This window comes from Chiloscyllium plagiosum, chromosome 20 (assembly GCF_004010195.1).
Source record: "Chiloscyllium plagiosum isolate BGI_BamShark_2017 chromosome 20, ASM401019v2, whole genome shotgun sequence".
Classification (NCBI taxonomy): Eukaryota; Metazoa; Chordata; class Chondrichthyes; order Orectolobiformes; family Hemiscylliidae; genus Chiloscyllium; species Chiloscyllium plagiosum.
Genome location: NC_057729.1, coordinates 27,435,506 through 27,448,300, shown reverse-complemented (window position 1 = coordinate 27,448,300; position 12,795 = coordinate 27,435,506). Strand labels below are relative to the sequence as shown.

General features: G+C 39.8%; 1 protein-coding gene across 5 annotated transcripts in view; it reads left to right on the top strand.

Moving 5' to 3' along the window:
• The first annotated feature begins 726 nt into the window (after positions 1-726).
• LOC122560108 (extracellular sulfatase Sulf-2-like) overlaps positions 727-12,795 on the top strand; it is a 303,645-nt gene continuing 291,576 nt past the window's right edge. For all 5 annotated transcript variants that reach the window (XM_043710351.1, XM_043710353.1, XM_043710348.1 and 2 more), the window contains exon 1: positions 727-1,184. The gene's annotated coding sequence lies outside the window, so the exon portion shown is untranslated. The remainder of the gene's footprint in view (positions 1,185-12,795) is intronic.

Genomic DNA, 12,795 nt, shown 5'->3' with positions numbered 1-12,795 from the left:
CAGGAATCTGGATTTAGGGTTACAACTAGTTCAGCTGTAATTTTGATGAATGGTGGAGAAGGCTTACGTCTGTTCACATGTGTGTGAATTACAATGCAGTAAAAGGGGATGGATAGTTTTTGTTAGTAGTGACAAATTAGCTGCAGATATTTGACAGTCTGTTTTATTCTCTATTTAATGTTGTTTTCCATTTGCACGGGTTTTAGCACCAGCATCTGCTAATGTGCTGCAGCTCATGCTTGTGCTTCACGAGGGGACCAAATGCACGATATGTTCTTTATCTTCAGCTCGGGGACCCATCTGCCTTACTATCACTATGAAATTAGTTGTAAAGCTTATTCAGATATAAAAGTTTCAATCTATATCCAAGCAATTTGCTTGCTTTGTGTCTGCTGCAGATTGTACAGGTAAAGTGTAGTTTACATAAATCGTTGAAAAATCTATATAATTGATTTATGATTCATTTACTGTTGGGTTAAAAGGCAGGATGGGAAACAGTGATTTATTCACCTGTACATTTTACAACTCATTCTTTCTCTATCACATTTGATTTTCAGAAATTAATTCCCTTTGGAATCTCTCAGTAGGAAAGACATTTTCTGCACTGTTCTATCATTTAAGGCATTCGGATTAATTCAATGAATTGCTGCTGGGACCAATTAAGCCAGCTGTTTCCTAATAAATAAAGAATACCTTTCCTCTCTGTATCCATAAAAAGCAGCTGATCAAACTGAAATGTCTGCTACAGATGTACTGTGAATGCACAAATATGCCCAGCCAAGAATCTGCAAAGTCCTTGAAGCACAGGCAGCTTAAGCAGAACCGATCCACTTAGTAACTTTCCCCACCTCACATAGCTCATTTACCAATTAGCTGTGCAAGGTACCAGTCGTAGAATTCTGGAGTGCTTTAGATGGTAATCTACGCTCCGCCTCTGCTTCTAGGAAACACCCAGCCTGCAGCTTTCAACTGGGTGCAAACAGAGTACAGTGACTAATCCAGGCGTGTTTCAACAGATGGTTAGAGCTGGCCTAATTCAGTCACTGCAGTTGAATGAGGTTGAGAGGAGAAGCTACTGAGAGCCCTTTTCGGAGCTGTGTGGTCTCTGCGCTTCCTGGCATTGTTAAGGGGATCCTTTTTGAGAAGCCCGTGTCCCAGAAATGAGAGAAAGCTGACTGATAAAGGTAGTGTGATCTGCTGCAGTTTCATGCTTTACTTTGTAGCCTGTGCTCTGTATCAGTGCTGTGTTTTAGGCTAGTCATATTTACAGTAAGCTTATGCCATGCTGCAAGTAAGATAGTGTCATGTTGAGAAAATAATAATTTTGTAATGAATGTTTTAGTTAGCTTGCAATACATCCTGTTTGGAGCCTGTGTTCCTATTCTCATGTAATGTTTTACCATTACTACTTTACCCCTTAGCCAGCTGAATATAGTTGTCTGGAACCTGAGTTTATGATAGTAGCCAAGATGAATGAATTGAATGAGTAAAGCTTATATACTGCTTTTAATGTAAATTGTGATTCTGTATGAATAGTATATTTTATGTTGGCAGTGAATTGGTAATTATAGATTTAAATTCAGTAATTAAGGTCTGGGTTTACTTATAAAACAGTTATAGTTCTGGGTAGCCAGAGAACCTCACTTGCTTTGTCTTCTATATTCATTTTGTAAACTTTATTTTTAAATTTAGTTTCCCATATAAAAAAATCAAGGAATGCAAGTGATCAATTCTTGTGACTTGAGCAACAATGTTAACCTTTCTAAACCTCTATGAACCTGCCATTCTTTCAGCCTGTTGTATGGGAATATGTTTTTGAACTCTGTAATACCTATACATGCCCAATTTAACACTAGATGCTGCTGGATGTGTCTGCTTTTGCATACTGATCTTAAAGAGCATCATTTTCTTTAGTTTGTTGCAAAAGCATATTTAAGGTTAGCTTTTCATCAATGGTAATTGTTTATTTAAATTTAATTTTTAAGTAAGCTTGAGCGTTCATGCAAAAGGAGTAATGTTTACATTATGAATTACTAATAATTGATCATGAAATCCTGCTTCTGCCCTCGAATGGTTTGTAGACAATGCTATTCAGCTTGGACATTTTTTTTTTTTAAAAAAGACCTCTTTTTAAAAAAACCTCTTGCCTAAGAGGAGGAAGAATTCTGACCATTTGCCATAATCAATATGCCTATGTATATTAAAATCAATAATTGGTTTATCTTCTGATTGCCATAGCATCAGCAGGCTATATAGGTGCATTAGATAATCAAATAAACTTTAACATAAATATCCTGAGTTGTAAATATACAAAATAAATGGTAACCTCACTGAGACCATCTACAAGATGTAAAAACATGTAATGGAAAAGATTCAAGTTTGGTTTGGTGTATTTTCTCTTTAATAGCTTTGAGTAAGTTATTTTACCATTTTTTGACAATTGTAAACTCCATTGATTATTTCTGCTTTGCAAACAATTTATAATCTCTTGAATTTTTTTTCACACTGTGGAAGTACAAGGTCTGACTTCTAACTTGAATGCCAGTGTCCCAAGGTACAGATCACATCTCTCAGAATGCCTGTGATTGTGCAGGGAATTGGTCTGGTTTTGTTTAATAACTAAGCTGCCATTGATCCATGGACTGAATCCAATCTGAGTACAGTGCCAGAAACACTCAACAGTTTTTTTTATTCATTTAATGCACAAAGATCGCCATATATATAACCAAACTATATTTAGAAAACGTATTTTTTCCATTATTATTTATCCATGTGTGCAGACTGGATTTATGCTGAGATTTGCACACAAATTGTGTCTGTATTGATTTAAGATGCACTCGAGCCATACTTGAATAAAGAAAGATGATTAGTTTCCTCTTTAATACACACAGGCCTATTATAAGTGCAGATTAGCTCCAGGTGAACCGCCAGTGTAATATGAAGTCATTGTGGTTGTAAAGAATCCTGAATTATTTCAAAATAGCTTAGAGGGAAATTGAGACAGACCATAGCCATTAGCCATCCTTCTGGTTGGTTTGATCAAGATATTTATCCATGTTTTCTTTTGGAAGATGGACCTTTACCTGGTGGGAGAGCCTCTGTCTTCTGTGTATGTCATATCAATGGCTCTAGTGGTAGTCAGGTTGTGCACAGAATTGATTTAAATATTAATGAGGCAATTTGAATAGTGCATGATTTGCACAAAGCCAAAATTAGAATTCTATGCACATTGGGGATTGACTGATATATCCCCAAATGTGTCCCTGAATAAAAAGGAGTTTAGCCATTGTGTTAAATGAAAGGAAAATGCAGTGCGATATTGATGCTGCATTCTGATTTTTTTTTTTCCCTCCTTTGTCTGCCTATTCAAATATGGAAACTAATTTCTGTGTAGTGTGTCCTTTTACCAGAAATATTTTCTATCCTTTATCAGTGTGAATTTTCTGGATCCAGATGAGCCACTAGAGGGAGTCATTTGTTACAATACAATACAGTATTGGGCTAGGATGAGGTTAGTCCGTGGAAGATGTACCTACTTGCAACCAGCCGCAGTGATAATACCATTGTTCAGGCTGTTCAAGTGAAGGTTTTGATCTGAATACAGTTTACTGTACAGTTACCTGGATTGTAACCTTTTTTGGGATTCTGATTTATGGCCTGAACAAAACTTGCCCTTTTGGAATCTCTACTGTATATTAAAATAACCATCTTCTACGTGTAAAAGTCATAGCTTCCCAATATACCTATTTTAAAAATAAGGGACTTACTGCCTGAAACATGAAGTTACTTCACTTAATACGGTAGGCCTTGCAAAAATGTTAGCGGGATTTTCATTACTGTGATGGAAAAGTCACTGTCATGTTTTTCTGACGCTCTTATTGCTTTTTTATGGATTTTAATGAGTAATCCAGGTTGAAATGATTAAAAACAAATTCGCAAAAGGTGAAGTACAATAATTTTGCCAGATGATTCTATGATAATTGTGTATCAGTTGGTTTGAATATAAAACCAGAAAATCACAAATGTAGCTCCTGATTATTGAGTTAAATAATGAAACAAAAATCCTTACCACCTTAGGGAAAGCTTGGTGCACAATTCATTGTGGTGCCCTGCTTAGGACTTGGTCTCTCGCTTTCTTTCATTCAAGATTTGACTCTGTACCTTTTATACATGGAACAAGGACAACCTGGAAACAGTCAGTTTATGGGCCCTATAGCTGAACGACCAGGGGACATTCTGAGCAATAGGCAAGTGCAATACCTTTTGATTCATTCACAGGACGAGGCATCGCTGGCTAGGCCAGCATTTGTTGCTTATCCCTAATTGCCCATGGGGCAGTTAAGAGTCAACCACATTACTGTATGTGTGGAGTGACATGTAGGGCAGACCAGATAAAGATGGTAGTTTCCCTCCTTAAAGAATGTTAAATGAGTTTTTCACAACAATCATCAATGGGTTAATGGTCATTATTAGTCTCAAAATTCTGGATTTTTTTTATTGAACTCCGTCCTCCATATCCGAAATAACGTAGGTGAGCTTGCAGCATGGATAGGTACCTGGGACTTCTATGTTGTGGCCATTTCAGAGGCATGTTTAGAGCAGGGTGAGGAATGGATGTTGCAGGTTCCAGGGTTTAGATCTTTCATTAAGAACAGGCAAAGTGGTAAAAGAGGGGGTGGTGTGGCCCTGTTAGTCAAGGGTAGTATAACGGTGGTTGGAAGAACTTTTGATGAGGACTCATCTACTGAGGTGGGGTGGGGTGAGGTTAGAAACAGGAGAGGAGAGATCACACTGCTTGGAGTTTGTTTATAGGCCTCCGCAGAGTTCCAGGGAGGTGGAAGAGAGGATTGGCAAAATTATTCTGGGTAGGAGTGAAAGGAACAGGGTGGTCATTATGGGGGACTTCAACTTCCCCAACATTGACTGGAATTGCTATAACTCTAGTACATTGGATGGATCAGTTTTTGTCCAATGTGTACAGGAGGGTTTCCTGACACAGTATGTCGAAGGGCCGACAAGAGGAGAGGCCACAGTGGATCTGGTGCTTGGTAATTAATTAGTTGTAGGTGAGCACTTTGGCGAGAGTGACCATAATTCAGTTATGTTTAGTTTAGCGATGGAAAGGGATAGGTACATGCCACAGATCAAGAGTTACCGATAGAGCAAGGGCAATTAAGATGCATAGAATGGGGTAGCACAATGCGGGGGATGCAGACAATGGAAATGTGGAGCTGGTTTAAGGAAAAGATATTGTATGTCCTTGATAGGTATATCCCTGTCAGGCAGGGAGGAAGCGATAAGGTAAGGGATCCGAGGTTTACTACAGAAATTGCATCTCTTGTTAAGCAGAAGAAGGAGGCTTATATATTGATGAGGCAAGATGGTTCGGGTAAGGCGAGGGAGAGTTACAGATCAGCTCGGAAAGATTTAAAGAGAGTTAAGAGCAAAGAGAGGACAGATAGCAAATAGAGTAAAGGAGAAGCCTAAAGCTTTCTATAGGTATGAGGAATAAGAGGATGACCAGGGTAGGAATAGGGCCAGTCAAAGACAGAAGTGGGAAGTTGAAGGTCGACCCTGTGGAGATCGGAGAGGTGCTAAACGAACATTTCTCATTGGTTTTCACTCGGAAAAGGAGAATATTGTAGAGGAGAAGAATGAGTATGAGATATTAGACCAGAAAGGATTGAGGTTAGTTACGAACAAGTATTATCAATCCTAGAAGGAGTGAAAGTAGACAAGTCCCCTGGGCCAGATGGAATCTATCAGGATTCTCTGGAAAGCGAGGGAGGAGATAGTAGAGCCTTTGGCTTTGATATTTGAGTCATCATTGTCTATAGGTTTAGTACCAAAGGACTGGAGGATTGCAAATGTGTCCTTCAAGAAGGGCAGTAGAGATGACCCAGGTAATTATAGACCAGTGAGCCTTGCTTCTGTTGTAGGAAAAGTTTTGGAAAGGATTATAAGAGATGAGATTTATAATCTAGCAAGCAACAGTTTGATTTCAGATAGTCAACATGGTTTCATCAAGGGCAGGTCATGTCTCTCAAACCTCATTGAGTTTTTTGAGAAGATAACCAAGCATGTAGATGAGGGTAGGGCAGGTGACGTGGTATGCGTGGACTTCAGTAAAGCCTTTGATAAGGTTCCACATGGTAGGCTGTTGGAGAAAATGCAGAGACATGGAATTGAGGGTGACTTAGCAGTTTGGATTAGAAACTGGCTTTCTGAAAGAAAGCAGTGAGTGGTGGTTGATGGAAAATATTCAGCCTGGAGTCCAGTTACTAGTGGTGTGGCACAAGAATCTGTTTTGGGACCACTGCTGTTTGTCATTTTTCTAAATGACTTAGATGCAAGCATAGTTGGATGGATTAGTAAATTTGCAGATGACACTAAAGTCGATGGAATAGTGGACAGTTTGGAAGAATGTTACAGATTGCAGGGGGACTTAGATAAACTGCAGAATTGGGCTGAGAGATGGCAAATGAAGTTCAATGCAGCTAAATGTGACGTGTTACGCTTTGGGAAGAATAACATGAAGGCAGAGTACTGGGTCAATGGAAAGATTCTTGGTAGTGTGGCTGTGCAGAGAGATCTTGGAGTCCATGTACATAGATCCCTGAAAGTTGCCACCCAGATTGATAGTGCTGTTAGGAAGGCATATGGTGTGTTAGGTTTCATTAGTAGAGGGACTGAGTTCCAGAGCTGCAATATCATGCTGCAACTGTACAAAACACTAGTGCGGCCACACTTAGAATATCGTGTACAGTTCTGGTTGCCATATTTCAGGAAGGATGGAGAAGCATTGGAAAAGGTGCAGAGGAGATTTACCAGGATGTTGCCTGGTATGGAGGGAAGGTCTTATGAGGAAAGGCTGAGACTTGAGTCTATTCTCGTTGCAAAGAATAAGGCTAAGAGGGGATTTGATAGGACATACAAGATGATCAGAGGATTAGATAGCGTAGACAGTGAAGGTCTTTTTTTCCCTAGGATGATGTCAGCTTGTACAATAAGGGCATAACTACAAATTGAGGGATGATAGATTTAAGACAAATGTCAAAGGCAGGTTCTTTACACAGAGAGTGGTAAGAGCATGAATGCCCTACCTGCCAGTGTAGTTAACTCCGCCACATTAGGGAGATTTAAACAATCCTTGGATAAGCACATGGATGATGATGGGATAGTGTAGGGGGACGAGCTGAGAATAGTTCATGGGTCGGCGTAACATCGAGGGCCGAAGGGCCTGTTCTGCGCTGTATTGCTCTATGTTCTATATGCTGTGGCAAGATTTGAGACTAGGTCCCCAAAATATTACCTGGATCTCTGGATTAACAGTCTAGCGATTTAAAACCACAAGGTTATTGCCTCCCCATTGACTTGGTCGGTTGAAAGTGACAAGGAGAAGTGTGAATCAAGTTGTGGGAGACGTACCTTCCTAGCAAATGTACTATAGCTCTGTGAAGAAAAATTATTTGGTGATGGCAGAAATTAGTGTGATATCATTTGACTTTTGCAACGCTTTGGATCTCTGTTTCTAAAATATTCAGCCCGAAAAGAACAGGAGCCAGGTTTCTGAGCAGGTTTGAAAATTGGCCAAATCTCAAAAAGTGGTGGTTATGAATGGAATTTTGTTGAATGATAAGTGAGGTCATTGGCAGAGGGCCCCAAGACCTGTACTGGGGCCATTGCTGTTTTCTTTGTAAATAAGAAATTTGAAACTTTTGGACAGAAACAAACTTGTCTAAGTTTTAAAGATAGTATTAAATTGTGCCAGTCTGGGGGTGGGGAGATTGGAAACAGAGAAAAGACAAACAAGAATGTTGAAGAGATGAACTCAGGTGCAGTAAAAGGTATTTCTGACTGAATTATTCTTTTTAATATTTCACAGGATAAGAGTGTTAACAACTAGGTCTGGAAAAGATGATGATGAACTGCCTGTTGAATCACAGCAGTCAATGGAAGTGGGGTGGATGTACACTTTCAGTGATGGTAGAGAGAGAGTTCCAGGATTTTGATGGAGTCACAATAAATGAAGAGCAATAAAGTTATATATCAAGGCTGAGATGGGAAGATTTGTTTCAGGATGGAATCAACAACGATGAGGTAAAAGGCAGGGAAGTGGCACAGGAGATAACAAGCTCACATCTATGTTCTATATGCTGTGATAGAATGGTGCTGCAGACTTGATGGGCTGAATGGCCTATTTCTGCTCCTATATTTTATAGCCCTACAGTTCCACATCTGGATGGCATTTGGGTTAGCAGAAACCACAAAATGTTGAGAAACACAAAACAGACATTTGCTACTACTGGATAAGTTTATCAACATTAATAGTCCATTAATGCAATAGCAATAAAGATTGCTAGCTGGATCCTAAGGTGTATAACCACCAATATAGACCACAAGTTCCAGGAACAAGTGGCAGCTTTGGGTATGGTGCTGTGTACAATTCTGGTCACAACTATTTTCAAACATTTTTGGAGCTATTAGTGAAGCTAAAACATAAGACATCACAAGCTTTTAGTTGAGAATGCTTACTTTTTTGGGAAATGAATGCTCAGGAACCACTTCACATATTCCTATAGCAATCTTAAAAATAAATTGTCGGGAAATAGTAAGCCTGGGATTACCACAAATTCCAGACCAGAATTCAGACTGATGCTTGGAGGAGAAACGTTTATCCCTAATCTTATTATATTCTGAATGCAGTGATTGTCCAGATCTCTGCAGTGACATAACTTTTACATGAATTTTAACTTCTGGTTATAAGCTGAAAGGATAACAAAATTAATCTTTTGTTCTTTACCATAACAAAGGAAGCGCAATAACAAATATTTTTGTAGGTGGCTTAACTACAGGACTAAAATCTTCCCTTCAATTTTCAAACAAATGATAAGCCCGCTTCACAGATGTATTTTTACTGTCCCTTAACTAGTTGTTCAATTTTCCTGGACTTGGTACAAAGTGATTCTTAACTCCTGGAAGGAAGTGAGGTCTGCAGATGCTGGAGATCAAAGTTGAAACTTTATTGCTGGAACAGCACAGCAGGTCAGGCAGCATCCAGGGAACAGGAGATTCGACGTTTCGGGCACAGGCCCTTCTTCTTCTTGACCTCTCCGCCTCCATCCTACTCCGACCTATCACCCTCACCTTGACCTCTTTCCACCTATCACATTTCCAACGCCCCTCCTCCAAGTCCCTCCTCCCTACCTTTTATCTTCTCCTGCTGAACACTCTCTGCTCATTCCTGAAGAAGGGCCTGTGCCCGAAACGTCGAATCTCCTGTTCCCTGGATGCTGCCTGACCTGCTGTGCTGTTCCAGCAATAAAGTTTCAACATTCTTAACTCCTGGCCTGGTGACTTTGACCCCAGAATTTTAAAACAAATTGAGGCTTTTTTGCTAGCAGTTAGTACATGTAGGCAAATTTCCCAGCCTCACTAGTTGGGTATGTTCTGTGAAGCTCCTACCCTCCTGTTCTGTGCAGTGAACTATGGAGACTGTTGACTTCCAGCTGCTCCCTTTCTCTTGGATCCTGGCAGAATAACCTTGTCTGTGACTTCTCCCACATGAGACCCCATCTCACTTGAAGTCCATCCCATGGTAATATGATTCACATGGTATTTGTATCCAGTAGAAATCTAGCTTTGAGACTCAACTTGTGGAAGTAAATGGGCAGTTTAAAGCACATCTGTTTACAAAACCGTATTCTCAACACTTTGACACAGTAGGCTCACTGTCCACATACGGGCAGACATGCTGTTGCCAATGTTTCCAAGTATAACAGTCCTGCAGCCTCTTCCCAGTGAAATGATACTTTATGATTTCTAATAATCAAACAGGTTTTATAGTCAAAAAATTACATGACTCCATCAAAGGACAGCCCAGAATGCAACAATCTATGTGTAAAGTTACCACTCACTCACTCACAAAGGAATGACTAGTGCTGAGTTTAACCAGAGGGTCACCATGCCTCAGGCAGGAGGGAAGGTTGAGAAAGCATGATCAATCTTGGTAGTCTAGGCTGGTATGGGAATTGAACCCATGCTATTGGTGTCACTGCTCGCAAGCCAGCCTTCAACCAACTGGACTAACCAACCTCCAACAATCTATAAACCTGGTAATTGTGACATGTGTTCTCAAACTGCAGTCTACATTAGTGTAAGATCAACAGATCTCCATTTCAAACATCAATTTCCCAGAGAACTTATCGATCTTCTGCCAAATTTACAAAGATATGGGGAAAATCTCTATGGCAGTTACAGACATGTAAGCTTTCTAAGAGAAAACGTAATTGAATTTTCAAGTTTGTAGTCTGACTGTCATGCTGTGATTTCTGCTATATCTTTCCTATGGCTATAATGTTAAATATTAATCAACAAAGCAGGCAGTACTCAACTTTTCTATCAGTGAATTCAGATAATCTTCAAGTTGTGCTCAAATCTTAATTTCAAAAGAAATAAACTACTTTTGTACAGCCAGAAGGTGATAAGATCAGGTCTCATGAACAGTAGATGCCATTGAAAACGGGAAATCTTGCTGTCAGTACAGTGGTTGTGTAACTTTCTACATGGGTTTCCTCTTTACTCAAATCATGGCACTTAAACAATTTCACTTCATGATACCTTAAACAACTTCAGTTCAAACAGTTGCTCCCTGCTGTACTATTTTTTTTAATGTGGCATGTCAATGCTTTGGGTTTTTTGAACTCAATGAAATGGAGATTATTGCAGACATTCATCATGTATAGATGAAGGTGACAAAAAAGCCTTCCAGTTCAAAATATCAATTTAACTTATTGTAACTGTGATATCTCAATTATTGATGGTTTAAAAATTATTTCTGTATGCAATCTGGACGTCATTTGTTTTCCATTTACTGGCCTTGAACTGAATAATTCCTAGGCCATTTTGGAGGGCAATTAAGAGGCAACCAAATGGATGTGTGGCTGGAGTCACAAGTAGGCTCGAACAGGTAAGGTGACCGATTGCCTTCCCTAAAGGACATTAGTGAATCAGATGGCTTTTTACAACAATTGTCAATGGTTACGTGGCCACCATTAGACTGGCTTTTAATTTCAAACATTATTGAATTCTGATTTTACCTTCTGTCACTGAACTATTGAACATGTCACTTTGGAAATGTTGTTAAAGTTAAACCACAAAAGTTTTCACCTTTACCTGAAGAACCATATGACGTCAGTTTGAAGACGACCAAAAGAATTCTCTGGAGTTCTGGGATGCGGCTGAAGGCAAAGTATTTTTGCATTTTCTACATTACAACAATGCTAAAATTATTTTGTTAACTTCAGCAGATCTCAAAGCACTTTAAAAGCTATGTAAGATACTATATAGATGCAAATATTTTTTGACACAGCTGATTTCACTCTTCAGATGGGAGGTTCTTATAAACAGTCCACAACTTTACTTTACGAAATATTGAAGTGGTCATAAGCTATTGTTCAAGATTTCAGTTGTGGTTGAGTGTACCAAATCAAATTACAACTCAAGCCTGATGTTCAGTTTCATTTAAAAATGCTAGTAAATTGATGGGATTTAATTCTCAGATTATACATTTCAGAAGTAAGATGACGACCTTGCACAGAGGCCTGAAATGTTTTGCTTATATTACTGTACACAATCCGGTCTCCATCCCGTAAAAGACATTGGTGCACTGGAAAATGTACAAAAATAAAATTTATGACCTGTAGGATTATCATGGGGTGGGGGAGAAAATGGAACAGATTGAACCTGCTTTAGGAAAGAAACATTAGTGAAGATTTGATTGTCTTTTGAATTTGAGGTGGTGTGCAATCTTTCCCTGCCCTTGGGGAAAACCCAATCTGGAAACTGTTGTAGTATGAGCTGTTTTAAAAAAAGTCTGGCCCACAACATTGGTGTGCCATCGGGTTTGCAGTATACTTGTGGAAATTATATTGGAGTTCATAAGGAATATAGTATGAAGGTGGACCAATTGAAAGGTCACCTGTTGTTTCGAACCACAGCTCACATCTGTATTTAAAAGCCCCCTCAGCCTCAGTCCTCATTTTTCTCATCTCCCCTATGACTGTCTCTATCCCTACCAGGTAACCCCCTTAGCCACGCAGACAACGTACACCCAATCCTTGAGTTGAATTCAGTTCTATCAAACTTTTTTTTTCATGAAAAAATAGACACTTTATCATATAATAAAAAGCTTCCATATCATTGATATAGGGGGAAAAATATTTTGTCATGTGAAGTGGCGGGGTGTGGTGGGAGGGGGAGGGGGAGGGGAGGTGTTGGGATACCTTGCAAACAAATAGATTTCAAGTATTGCATCAACAATCCAGAAATGATACCAAAGGGATGATCTGTTGATACATATTGCAACTGAATGGAAGTTGCAATGTAATATCACATAAAACTCAACTCGGAGAAAGTGAGGACTGTAGATGCTGGAGGTCAGAGCTGAAAAATGTGTTGCTGGAAAAGCACAGGTCAGGCAGCATCAAAGGACCAGGAGAATCGACGTTTCGGCCATAAGCCCTTCTTCAGGAATGAGGAGGGCGTGGAGGAGATCCCCCTCAGACGTGGTTGACGATGCTATCCACCGCATCTCCTCCACTTCCCGCTCCTCTGCCCTTGAACCCCACCCCTTCAATTGCCACCAGGACACAACCCCACTGGTCCTCACCTACTACCCCACCAATCTCCAGATACATTGTATCATCCTTCGTCATTTCCGCCACCTCCAAACAGACCCCACTACCAAGGATATATTTCCCTCCCCTCCCCTATCAGCGTTCCGGAAAGGCCACT